The 12676-nt window shown below is 49.2% G+C and overlaps 1 long non-coding RNA gene across 1 annotated transcript; it reads right to left on the bottom strand.

Annotated features, from left to right (window-relative positions):
* Positions 1 to 4542: 4542 nt before the first annotated feature.
* Positions 4543 to 11534, bottom strand: LOC126941329 (uncharacterized). Its single transcript, XR_007721248.1, has 3 exons — positions 11367 to 11534; positions 10522 to 10736; positions 4543 to 4620 (listed from the first exon to the last, which is right to left on the bottom strand). It is a non-coding gene; the product is annotated as an uncharacterized LOC126941329 (long non-coding RNA).
* Between the last annotated feature and the right edge of the window lie 1142 nt (positions 11535 to 12676).

Raw genomic sequence — 12676 nt, 5'->3', positions numbered from 1 at the left:
CCCACCAAATGTTGTCTCCCATATGTCTTTAACCCTTCTCCTCTGGGCTAGCTTTTTCTATCTGCCTTTAACATTTTCAAGCCTCATTCATTTTTAAAAAAATGAATAAATAGAGCTCCCTCCCGCTGCCTTGCCTTCACAGCCCCGTGTTGCTACCTTTCTGTTTGTCACACCTTCTGGAAGGTGTTTTCTAAACTTGCCCTTTCCACATTACCTTACCTCTCATTCCCACCTTAACTCATAGCTGTCTGGCTTGTCTTTCTCCTCAGGACCAACGCTGCTCTTAGTGAGGTGCCAAGATGCCTGTGGGTAGGGCCAGAGTTCATCCTTCTACATAGATTCTTGACAGAGGTCAAGACAATTCTCTTGACCTCTTTTTTGTACATGTGAAGGTTAGCTACATAGAAGAACTTGTGTCCCAGGGGTTTGTTGTACAAATTATTATTTTATTACCCAGGTATTAAGCCTAGTACCCAATCATTATTTTTTCTGCTCCTCTCCCTCCTCCCCCTCTCCACCCTCAGGTAAACCCCAGTGTCTTTTGTTCCCTTCGTGTTCATGGGGTCTCATCATTTAGCGCCCACTTATAAGTGAGAACGTGGTAATTTGGTTTTCTGTTCCTGCTTTAGTTTGCTAAGGATAACAGCTTCCAGCTCTGTCCATGTTCCCACAAAAGACATGATCTCATTTTTTATGGCTGCGTAGTATAGTATTCCATGGTATACATGTACCACATTTTCTTTTCTTTTTTTTTTTTTTTTTTTGAGACAGAGTCTCACGCTGTCGCCCAGGCTAGAGTGCAGCGGTGCGATCTCAGCTCACTGCAATCTCTGCCTTCCTGTCTCCAGTGATTCTCCTGTCTCAGCCTCCCAAGTAGCTGGGATTACAGGCTTGTGCCACCACACCCAGTTACTTTTCTGTATTTTTAGGAGAAATGGGGTTTCACTATGTTGACCAGGCTGGTCTTGAACTCCTGGCAAGTGATCCACCCGCCTCAGTCTCTCAAAGTGCTGGGATTACAGCCATGAGCCACCATGCCTGGCCATTTTCTTTATCCAATCTATCATTGATGGGCATTTGGGTTGTCTTCATGCCTTTGCCATTGTGGATAGTGCCTCAATGAACATTCGCGTGCATGGATCTTTATAATAGAATAATTTACATTCCTCTGAGTATATGCCCAGTAATGGGATTGTTGGGTCAAATGGTAGTTCAGCTTTCAGCTTTTCAAGAAATTGTCACACTGCTTTCCACAATGGGTGACCTCTTGTTTCCGGGGGGAGGGAAAAAAGAACCATTCTTACAGTCTGTGATCCCACACCTGTTCCCAGTTTCCCAGGTCTCCAACTTCCTCTCCTCAGTCTCCTTTACCAGGTTCTGTTCTTGCATCCTAAACACTCTTTACTCCTTCTCTTTTTCCTACATTCACTCTCAGCTGTTTCTCCAAAATGATATACAAACCACCACCAATCCCTCATTCCTAACTGTACATCTTTCCTGAGCTCAACTCAGCTGTCTCCGGACATCCAAACTGAGTAGGTAAGACTTGGTGTGCCCCCCTCTCCCTTTCCTGGGCGTCGATGAGCAGCTCAAGTCAGAAGCCGGAGTCTGTGACTGAGTGTGTGCTTGTCTCTGTGGGGTGACTGGTGAGTACAGGAATGCTCCTTGGAACCCATGATTTCTTCCCCATCCTCCGCGAGCAGGTTTGGAAAGGAGAGAGAGAGGAGAGAGGGGAGAGAGGGAGAGAGGGAGAGAAATGGGGGAGGGAGGAGAGAGGCATGAGACAGAGCAGGTTTTCTCTTTTTAGAAATGAACATGTTTTATTCATGTTTGTGACATTTTAATAGTGAACGGTTGTCAAGGCAGGATGCTGGCAGATTCCTCTCCGAGAATGCCCTTGGGGCTGAACCCAAACAGGAAAATCGTCTTGATCTTTTCCTGAGATTAGATCTGGGTCGGGCACCTCATCAGAGACTCGATTCAACAGCTGAAGTCCCCTGACAAGAAGTGGCGACTGAGGGGAGGGCTCGGCAGGGAGGGAGGGTTTTTAAGGAAGGGCTGGATGTGTGAATGTGTGAATAGGCTCTGTAGCCCTGATGAGGGTGGAAGCCATGCCCCCCATCTCCCAGGACAAAGCTTCAGGGAAACAGACCCTAGAGGGCCTGGAAGGGTGGGAGAAAGGGGGCAAGAGGCTGCAGCAGGCTAAACTCGCCTCACCCTGGAGCCGGGAGCTTGGAAGCTGCTGGGCCACATGGACCTTCAGGCTGCTCTGGTGGCTGTGACTAGGGGCTGTGGAATGACTTCTCAGCTTCTCTATGGCCCCTTGCTGTTCCTGGTTTTGAACAGTTGGGATAACTCCTTGGAGGTTGGCTTGTGGTCTCTACCTTTCTATTTATTTTTTATGTTTTTATTCTTTTTTTCTTTTTTAGCCCTGACATCATTTGTAAGGTCTCTCTTTTACTAATGCGTTCTTTCTCCTTCCACCTTTCCCCCCATGTTCTTCCCCCACCTCAGTTACCTTTTGCTAATGGAACCTGGTAATGCGTCCCCTCTGGCTCTAACCTGGATCAAGTCTCCTAATTTCTGTCTCCAGTTAGAGACCCCTGTCCCAAGGCTTGGCTTCTAGGAGGTTTCCTTTGCATCTTTTTCTTTTGCACAATGTTCCTTCACACAGCTGTAAGACCTCTTCATGCCACACCTCAGGCCAAACGTGTTTAGAAGCTCCCTACAAATGTGATGGACCCATTCTGAACAACTCACTCAGGGACCTGGTGCTCTCCCAGGCCCTTCCCTACTTTAAACTTGTCTGCAGCCACAGCACCCCTGCTCTGGCCCCTGACCTTCCCCCAACTTCCGTGGGTGTGACACACACCTATGCACACTCACTGTCACAACCTTCTTGCCTGGAATGCCCTCCTTGGCATCTAGTGCTGATTCTGCATTGTCAGCCTTTGCTGGGGCTCCATCCTCTCCCAGAACCTCAGTTTCCCCCTGAAGAAAATAGAAGATTGGACCAAATAAGCTTTACCGGGATCCCCTTCAGCACTGAGATTCTTTAACTTTGTGACTACAGCAGTCCCCCCTTACCCTCAGGGGGATCCACGTTCCAAGACTTTCGGTAGATGCCTGAAACTGTGGTTAGTACCACACCCTATATATGCTATGATTTTTTTCCTATCCACGCATTCCTTTTTTTTTTTTTCTTTTCAGACAGTCTTGCTGTGTCACCCAGGTTTGAGTGCAGTGGCATGATCTCACAATCTCACCGCAACTTCCACCTCCCGGGTTCAAGGGATTCTTGTGTCTCAGCCTCCCAAGTAGGTGGAATTACAGGTGCCCGGCTAACTTTGTATTTTTAATGGAGATGGGGTTTCACCATATTGGCCAGGCTGGGCTCAAACTCCTGACCTCAAGTGATCCTCCCACCTTTGCCTCCCAAAGTGCTGGGATTATAGGTGTGAGCCACCGTGCCCAGCCCTATACATGCATTCCCATGATAAAGTTTACTTTATAAACTAGGCACAGCAAGAGATTAATAACAATAACTAATAATAAAATAGAACAATTATAACAATATGCCAGCATCATTACTTTTGCACTTTTGGGCCATTATTAAGTAAAAAGAAGGGTTACTTGAACGCAAGCACTGATACTTCATACCGACACAGTGATATAATAAAATCTAACAGCTACCCAGACAATCCGAGCTGGATGCTAAAGTGACTAAAACAGGGGGCAGCCTATGCTGGACAAGGGATGATTCACAAAGTTCCAGGTGGGATGAAGCGGGATGGTGTGAGATTTCATCACACTACTCAGAGGGCGAGAAATTTAAAACTTTTGGATTATTTCTGAGATTTTCCACTTAATATTTTTAGACCACAGCGGACCTCAGGTACTCAATGGGAGGATCTTAGCAGAAATCATGGAAAGCAGAATCGTTGACAAGGACTACTGTAGTTAGAAAGCTAACAGAGCTGGGCGCGGTGGCTCATGCCTGTAATCCCAGCACTTTGGGAGGCTGAAGCGGGCAGATCGTGAGGTCAAGAGATCGAGAACATCCTGGCCAACAGGGTGAAATCCCGTCTCTAGTAAAAATACAAAAATTAGCTGGGTGTGGTGGCATGCGCCTGTAGTCCCAGCTACTTGGGAGGCTGAGGCTGGAGAATCGCTTGAACCCGAGAGTCAGAGGTTGCCATGAGCCGAGATCACGCCACTGTACCCCAGCCTGGTGACAGCGTGAAACTCCATCTCAAAAAACAAAACAAAACAACTAACAGAGAACATGGACTCGGCCTCAGATACATCTGTGTTCCTGACAGCAGCAACACAGAAACTGCTGGACAAGCCGTGTAGGGTTTATTACTCTGTCCCACTGTGAGAGCAGAAGGTCTCGATGGTGTGGGTCTAGGGTATGTGTGGGTGTCTCTGAGTACAAAGCGTACCCCAGATGAATGGAAAGAAGGCATGTTCCAGGGGTGCACATGGAGGCCATTTCTGGGTGTTAGATGACAGCAGAAGTCAGAGTCTGAGCAGAGCTCTTCACTTTAGATGATGCCAGTGACCTTGGGATCTGCAATCTCATGCCGTAAGCCTCTGCTCTCGTCTTAGCTTCTTATTCTGTAAAAATGGGGAGAATCTGTGAGGTTAACTATGGTAGTGTGGTGTGAGTGCCTGTCATATAAAGGGCACTCAGTAGGTGTCAGTTTTCTGGCTTCCTTCTGCCCATCCTTCCCTCCCTACACATTCTCAGGGAAGACAGTTTCCACTTGACTCAGTGCCAAGTTTGAGACAAGTAATCTTCTCACTCTGTGGGACAGATACTTTCTTGTTCCACCTTTCCACACGGGTTTTGCCCTTGGAGGATCCAGCATAAAGTTTCCTGTCTGACTACCCGCTCTGGGATGGTCCCAGCCTTCGTTTCCATGTTCTCCAGTTTCACAACCTCTCTCATCGATTTCTGTCATTGACCAGTCCTGACCATGTGGGTGAGAGGGAGTGCTTCCACGACATGGCCTCCCTGGCCAAAATGTAAACTCGTTCATTTCAGGAATTAGTTTTTCTCCTCTTAAAGGCCCTGCCATGTGTGACTCAGACCCAGGTCGTTCTCAGTGAGACCTCAGTGGTAAATCACAAGGACTGGGCTCCAGCCCACACAGATGCTATCCTCTTTCTTCTGTGACTGTGTGCTTAGCTTAAGTGGAAAAAAACAAACAGAGAAACAAAGGCACTGTCTCATTCTGTGCAGCTGTTGTGCCCAGGGGTACTGGTCTAAGCCTCCCTCTCCAAATCCCTTTGCTGCGGAAGGTAGAACAATTCAGATAAATAGAAGCTCCAAAGGAAATAAGGTCATGGTTTAATGACCCCAGGCTTGTCTTGAATGAGCCAGTGGGTGATGGATTTCCACATTGCCTCTGGCAGGTGAGGTTCATGGGCAAACACATTAAACAGGAATGAGAATAGCAGTCAGATTTCCATCATTAAATATCCGTAATATTTGATCTTGTGAAAATAAACAACAAAGCACTAGAAGAGAGGTCCTATGGAATAGTGGAAGTTGATTCATCTGGGCAAAAGGTGATCAGCTGGTGTGGCCAAGAGCGTGGCAGCAGGAAGTTCAGGCTGCAGGATGCTTCTCTGGGAGTAAATCTGGTTGGCTCAGTCTGTGCTCTGGGCCCAGAGTGTCTCCTTAGAGGGTAGCCCGTGGACTGAACAAGAGCATTGCCAATTTGCCTGTAACCTCACCTAAATCCAGCAATTCTCAGCTTGGAATACGGAAACACAGCATCCAATTCCCAGGGAAGCTTGTGAAACACACACACACACATACACATTTCCCTACCCATGTGGTTGTGTCTCAGTAAGATTATAGTGTAGTGTGGCCTGAGAATCTGCATGTTTACTGAACTCAGCAGGTAATTCTGCCACATAGCCAGGTACGGGAACCACAGCCCTAACCCCGTATGAAGTGACTGGAGGTGGACACATCAGCTTCCAAATTAGCTCCCATTCTGTTCCCTTTCCGTGCTTCTCCACTGTTTCTCAGCTGCCACGCTACACTGTGTGTGTGCCCGTACGTGTGAACATGCTCAAGAGTGTGCAGTTCTCAGATCCACCCTCCCCACAATGAATGAAACTCTCCCACAGCCCTTCCCTGCCAGTTTTGAGAATCACTGATTTCCTCATTTCCACGTCTCAGGCTGTGTAGGAGAGGAAGTTCACTTGCGTGCACACTGGACTTTGGGATGCTGTTCCTTTGTTGGAGGGAGTAGAGCCCTCTCACGGCCTTGGGGGACATTTGGAAGCAAAAGGAAAAGGTGCACCCCAGAGGTGGAGCCGTCTCTGGCCTGGACACCTGCTCTGTGGACCAACAGTTTTGCCATCAATAGGTGGTCTTCCAGTGGGTTGTATAAAATTCTTCTGGAAAGGCTGGGCATGGTGGCTCATGCCTGTAATCCCAGCACTTTGGGAGGCTGAGGCAGTTGGATCACGAGGTCAGGAAATTGAGATCAGCTTGATCAACATGGTGAAATCCCATCTCTACTAAAAATACAAAAATTAGCCGGGTGCAGTATGGTGCGCCTGTAATCCCAGCTACTTGGGAGGCTGAGACAGGAGAATCGTTTGAACCTGGGAGGCGGAGGTTGCAGTGAGCCAAGATTGTGCCATTGCACTCCTGCCTGGGTGACAGAGTAAGACTCTGTCTCAAAAAAAAAAAAGATTCCTCTGGAAAGAAAGGTGCGGAGTTAGCTGTGAGGTGTGTCCACAGTGCCAGCCCACAGTGGCTGCTTGCTGCTTCAGGTCCATGCCTCTCCCTGGGAATGCATGGGTAATAAAAGGAGCAGAACTGGCACTCAGCTCGGTCACCGATGATAGATGAGGCTGCTTACACAGTGGGAAGGGCTCTGAGCCATGGTGGAAGGGCCCACACCGTGCCCTGGGGATTTACTGTTGGGGAACAACTTGGGGGCCTTTTGTCCCTAGGGGTGCCCCAGAAAGCCTCCTCAACCCTGTTTCCCCAGGCCCACAGGCATGCCTTGCCCGCTCCACATGCTTGCCTGTAGGCCAGTCACTGCCCACACCCCTTCTCTTGAAGTTCTGTGCTCCAAGTCCCCTCCCCTTTGCCCCAGAAGACAAGCATGGGCCTCTTGTCACCTGAAGGGCTTCCTGCCCTTGCCACAGGGAAGACAGGGGTGTGTAATGACACAAAGGGGGCATTGCAGAGCATGCACCTTGCCTGGGCTGCCGCCAGCATGGTCCCTGTCTCCTGACTTCCTTCTGAGATTGAAGAAGGAAGTCGTCTGCAGAGGTCATCAACAGCCCTACCAACCCTCGGCTCCCTGTGTCAAAAATGCAACAGCTCACACCTCACTTGTCTTTCCACATCTTCTTTCCTGCCTGTCTATTCTTCTATCTTGCTGACTTTTATTTTTATTTTTTATAAAGTTCAATTTATCAGTTGTTAAAAATAGATTGTACTTTTGGTGTTGTATCTCTTTCTCGTGCTCTCTTAGAGTAACAAGGTCTTACTGTGTGGCCAGGTTGAAGTGCAGTGGCATGATCATGGCTCACTGCAACCTCGACTTCCTAGGCTCAAGTGATCCTCCCACTTCAGCCTCCCGAGTAGCTAGGACCACAGGTGTGTGCTACCATGCCTGACTAATTTTGATTTTTGTAGAGATGGAGTTTCACTATGTTTCCCAGGCTGGTCTTTAACTCTTGGCCTCAAATGATTCTTCCATCTCAGCCCCCCAAAGTGCTAGGATTATGTATGAGCTGCTGCACCCATCCTCGGTTGACTTTTTGAGCCTCTTTCTCTTTGTTTCCCCATTTGGATCAATAGTGAACATGTGGGGGCTACCTTGCATTCTGATGTGGCCAAACCCAAGATTGGCCCCTCAGATTAACACCCTGAGTCAATCAGCCATCCTCCACCCCATCCTCAATCTTATCCCAGGTCATGGCACCATCCTTTGACTCTTGCTGACCTGAGTGGAGGAAGTAGACAGGGATGGAATCTAGCTGGGGAGGAGGAAGCAGAGGGCTTCTTCCTTGCCTCCACTCCACAGCTCTCTTTGCTATGTCCTTCAAGTGCTGTCTGATTAAGACAGCCTGGCTCAGGCCCCTCTTATTCCCTGTTGCTCTCAGCACTTACATATCATGGCCATGACTTGCACATTGACAGGAAACCAAAGCTTCATGTGGGCACATTCTATCATCCCAGTTAGATCAAAGGGGGCAGGAGATGCACCCTGCACTCACTAGTGCCCTGCTTGCTGGCAGAAGTCCAGCTGCTTGACTAACTGGCTACTCCTGGAGACATTTCCTGGCTTCCTGGGAGGCACTGAAGGGAGTTTCCACCGGAGGCTTGGTCTCCAGGAAAGCCAATGCAAAGAAGAGCTCGCTCTCTTGGTGGGAAGAATTCCTGGGCTTATAAAGGAAGCATTTCAATGACCAAAGCGCTCTGTTTACTCATTCATTCCTTCTTTCATTCATTAATTCCTAGTAGGCCTACTCAGTGCCAATTTAGGTAATATACAGTCCCTGGGAGCTTACCATCTTGTTGGGAAGATGAGACTTGAAACAACGGGACAAGGCAAATAAGATTAAATGCCCCAGATGCTTGATTTGAATCATGGACTGAGGGGGTAAGAGAAGAATGGTGGGGCTGTAGGAGAGGGTAGGTGCTTTCTAGGAAGCGAGCGGTTTCCCAGCCCTGGAAGAAAGGGCAGGATTTACACACGTAGATGAAGACCTTCCAGACAGAAGAAATGAGCAAAACCTCGGTGTTTTGCAGTGAGAGTAGAGGGCGTTCTGGGGCAGTGGAGAGAGCTTGAAGAAATCAGTGTGGGCTCTGTGCTGCTGCCCTGGATGCAGCAGGCTGGTAGGCCATGCTGGCCATTCCAGGCCTTGTCTGGGAATCGCTCTGGTAACCAAGAATGCGCTGAGAGTGACGTACGTGCTGGGGCTGCACTCCTCTCTTCCCATGCCCTACAAGCAGGCCCAGGCGGGGCCAGGTCCCCATCCAAACCACTCTTGTCTTGCTCCTGGCCCAGAAGTAGCAAGAGGAGCTGGAAAGGCGAAGTTGTTTGATTTCCACTGCTTTCTGAGCTGGTCAGGTGGAAGGCAGCCAGGAAGGAGCAGCTGGCGACAGCTCGCCTGACTGCCTCAGATGGCAGGCAGCTACTCAAGGGAACAATTGGGCAGAAGTGGGGGGCAGGAGGGTCAGGGAACATGGGCCAGTGGAATTCTGAACAAGGTCAAGGTCCAATTTGGTACAGTGCTTGATTACCAATTTAAATCCCATCTTTCCTTCCAGAGTGGCTGCCCCCTGCAGAAGAGGCCAGGGCTGCCACAGGGGAAATTTGCATTTAAGGACTCCAAGTACAGGGCGCCCTGGCAGGGCTGTAGTCAGCCGGCGGTCCAGTGGGTGCTTGCCCTTGCACCTGGCAGTCACATGTTGAATATGCTCCTATTTTGCCTATATCTGGCTGCCTGTACACTTGGGAAACAAACACAAAACCAAAAACTCTTCTTACCTCTTGCATTCAGGGGAGGATCCCAAAGCATGCAGGGTGGGAGGTGGTGGGGTCTAGACAGTGGGTAGTGATCATAGGTTTTTCACACCTGAGGCTGGAAGAAACTGCTAAGGGATTGGCAGTCAAATGGGCAGCAGGGCACTGAAGGGGGTGATGTGGAAAGGAGCCCATAGGAGGAGGCAGAAATCTTGGGTGCAGTGGTGGCTCAAGGGTGGGTTCCACAGAAATGGTTGATCGATCGATTCCAGGTGTGTAATTCAATTTGAAAACAGGCTCCTCTTTGAGACTCTTTCCTTGGGGCAGTTGGTTCTGAGTCTTTGACTTTACCTGGGGTGCTTTTGAAAATATTAATGCCTAATTGACAGTGGTCTGGAAATTCTTTCCTACTTTATTTTATTCATCCATTCATTCTCATCAAGAAAGCAAACCTATGCTTTTTAAAACTTTTAATTTTTGCTCCTAAAAAAGCAAACCTAAACCTGAAAATTCTGATTTAGCAAATCCACAACTTCTGTCTCTTCCCATCAACACCACTACCTCTACCACCATTACCCCCATCCCAAGGTAAGGTGTGGAAAGCTCCGCTGCACTGGCATGTCCTACAGAACTCCCTGGGGTTGGTCTTTTTGTTACCCCTTTACCATTAAATCAACACACATTTATTGGGTACCTAAGTGTTGGTGAAAATAGCTGTATGGCTTAAAGTCTGGGCTGCTTTTGGTGTTTGGTTTCTTTCAGCTGCACCGGACTTTCTGTGAGAAGAGGGAGTATATGTTGCAATTTGTTCATGACATCAGAGTTCATGGGGACAATGACCTGCTTGCAGGGAGTTTGCTTGCTGGCATCTCCGAAGGCAATGCCTGTTGCAATCCTTTAGCTGCTGTGGGGCTGGGACATCAGGACTGGGTTACCCAACACCCTGTGACCAGGAGACTTGCGGGTACACACACACACACTCACACACACGCACACACACCCTTACCTGAGGCACCTGACGATACATTTTGTGCATCCTGCAGTTAAGTTGATGGTCAACCAGGCCTAGCTGGCCCAGACTCCATCTGAGCAATCCTGGGATTCATGGAGTGCACTTAGATTTATTGTGGGCCCCAGGGGTTCATCACTCTCCCCTTTTCAGGTGACAATGGGCGCAGAAGTTGCTGTGATGAGGACCCTCTGTTATCTTTCCTTGTCTGACTGGAAGGAGAAGGGAATGCCTGAAATCAGCCAATCTCAGAGGACAGTGGGCTCCCTCAGGACTCAGGGTCCTCAGGCTCTCGCTGGTGTCTGTGGCTGGCCGATGTCTGGGAGGCTACTCAGAGATAGCCACTAGATAACCAGGCTGCATATGATCTTTGCTGGGACACATTCCCCACATGGAAACCCCAGCCCCACCCAGTCCCATTTGCCACTCACCATGGAAGTGTTAGGAGCTTTTGTGGGGGCACATTTAGGGCCCCACTGCAGATCAGAAATCCTCAGTAGCTCCAGGGGCCCACAGCGTAAAGCCCAGAGGTCTTTGGATGCCATCCAGGACATTTTATCATCTGCTCGCAACTGTCCTCTCCAGCCCCTTCTGCCTTTGCTCTCCCTTGGATCTTCTGCTCAGACTGGCCCCCTGTCTGCCCAGCTCACCCCTGACTCACCTGGGATGTTCCCCAGTCCTTTGACCCCACATGCCATTAGTACCAAAGGTGGGGAGCACTCGCTTTCTCCCTAGATACCTACCAAATCACACCACACATTCTAGGACCAGTTCTAGGAAACCTGCCTCCACTGGGAGTGATTTCTGGGCGTTTCTCCAGGGTGGCATCCTGTATTAATCACCTCTGCCTCTGCAGTGCTTGGCATGGTATGAAGAAGTTGCTCAAGAAGCCCTGGCTGGATCACCACTCGCACACGAATGATCTCTGTCCTTCCTGCGGCACTCTGCCTTAGGTGTGCTTGTTTGCATGTGTGTGTATCATCTTAACCACCTCATGAGCTCACGGAAGGCACAGCCGTGCGTTTCACTCCTCTATGACCTCACAGGCAGCCAGGCCTCTTGTGCATGTAGGTGTTCTGTGATAGATGTGTTCTGATGATAAGGAAGAGAGACATTGAAAGTAGTTTTCTTTCTGGTCCCTGATTTGGACCCTGGGCTCCAGCCAAGCCTGTTTCTTCACTGTCCCTGTCACACGCTCCCTGCTCCCCTGGGTGATTACATTTGCTCATTCTGTTCTCTAGTCCCTACTTTTGTCCCCAGTCCTGGCTATTGTCCCCAAGGTCAGACTGAACCCCACCTCATCCATAATCCGCTCCTCCAGGTCTCTTGGGACCAGAAGACTGCAAAGATGCTCAGTTCACCAACTGGAGTACCCAAGCAATACCATAGTTCTTCATTTTCTGTAAAATGGCTCAATGCTGACTTCACATCCCCATCATACTGGGCTGTCCAGAAATTCAACCCAGGTCTTTCTTTGGTCACTCTCTGGTCCCCCACTGGTTTAGCTAAAGGCTCCCAGCCCCTCTTGCCATGGGTCCATACTGGTCGCAGTGGAGGATGCCCCTGCCTGGCAAGTGTGGTCTCTGTAGATCTACCGCTATGCATCTTGCTGGTCACCTTTGGGTTATGGGCTTCTATGGTGAACCCAGTGCCCAAGGTCCAGCCTCCCTGCTGTGCCATAAAAGCCATTCCTTATGAGAGCCAGTGTGAGGTGCTTCCGGGGAGCAGGTTGTAAGTTTCTATTGATTTGGGGACCCACAGGCCACTCCCCAATTACTGATTTAATCTAGGAACATCCCCCTCCTCAAACCCCATTCTCCTTAACCTTGGAAAGTTCAGATACCCCGTTGCAAAATTCTCCCAGGCAAGGAAACTGAAGCCACCCCCTGTGAGAGCTGGGGAAGGCAAGGGCGAAGACAAAAGAGGGGCATGGGCACTAACTATTATTTCAAAAATTCCTGTGCCTGCCCCCTCTCTTCTGAGCTCCATTTGTATTAATAAACACTCTTTGAGTGCTCTTTACTTTTTAAATGCAATACTCTTGTCCCTCTAATGAAAGTGTAAACCCTGTGAGGTCCATTCCCTGGTGTATGAGACCTATTTTCTCATATTTCCTCCTTAGCAACTCGTGCAGAGCTAAGCGCACAGTAAG

The sequence above is a fragment of the Macaca thibetana genome, chromosome 18 (assembly GCF_024542745.1).
Source record: "Macaca thibetana thibetana isolate TM-01 chromosome 18, ASM2454274v1, whole genome shotgun sequence".
Taxonomy (NCBI): domain Eukaryota; kingdom Metazoa; phylum Chordata; class Mammalia; order Primates; family Cercopithecidae; genus Macaca; species Macaca thibetana.
The sequence above is the reverse complement of the archived record's forward strand: the minus strand, read 5'-3'. Positions and strand labels throughout refer to the sequence as shown.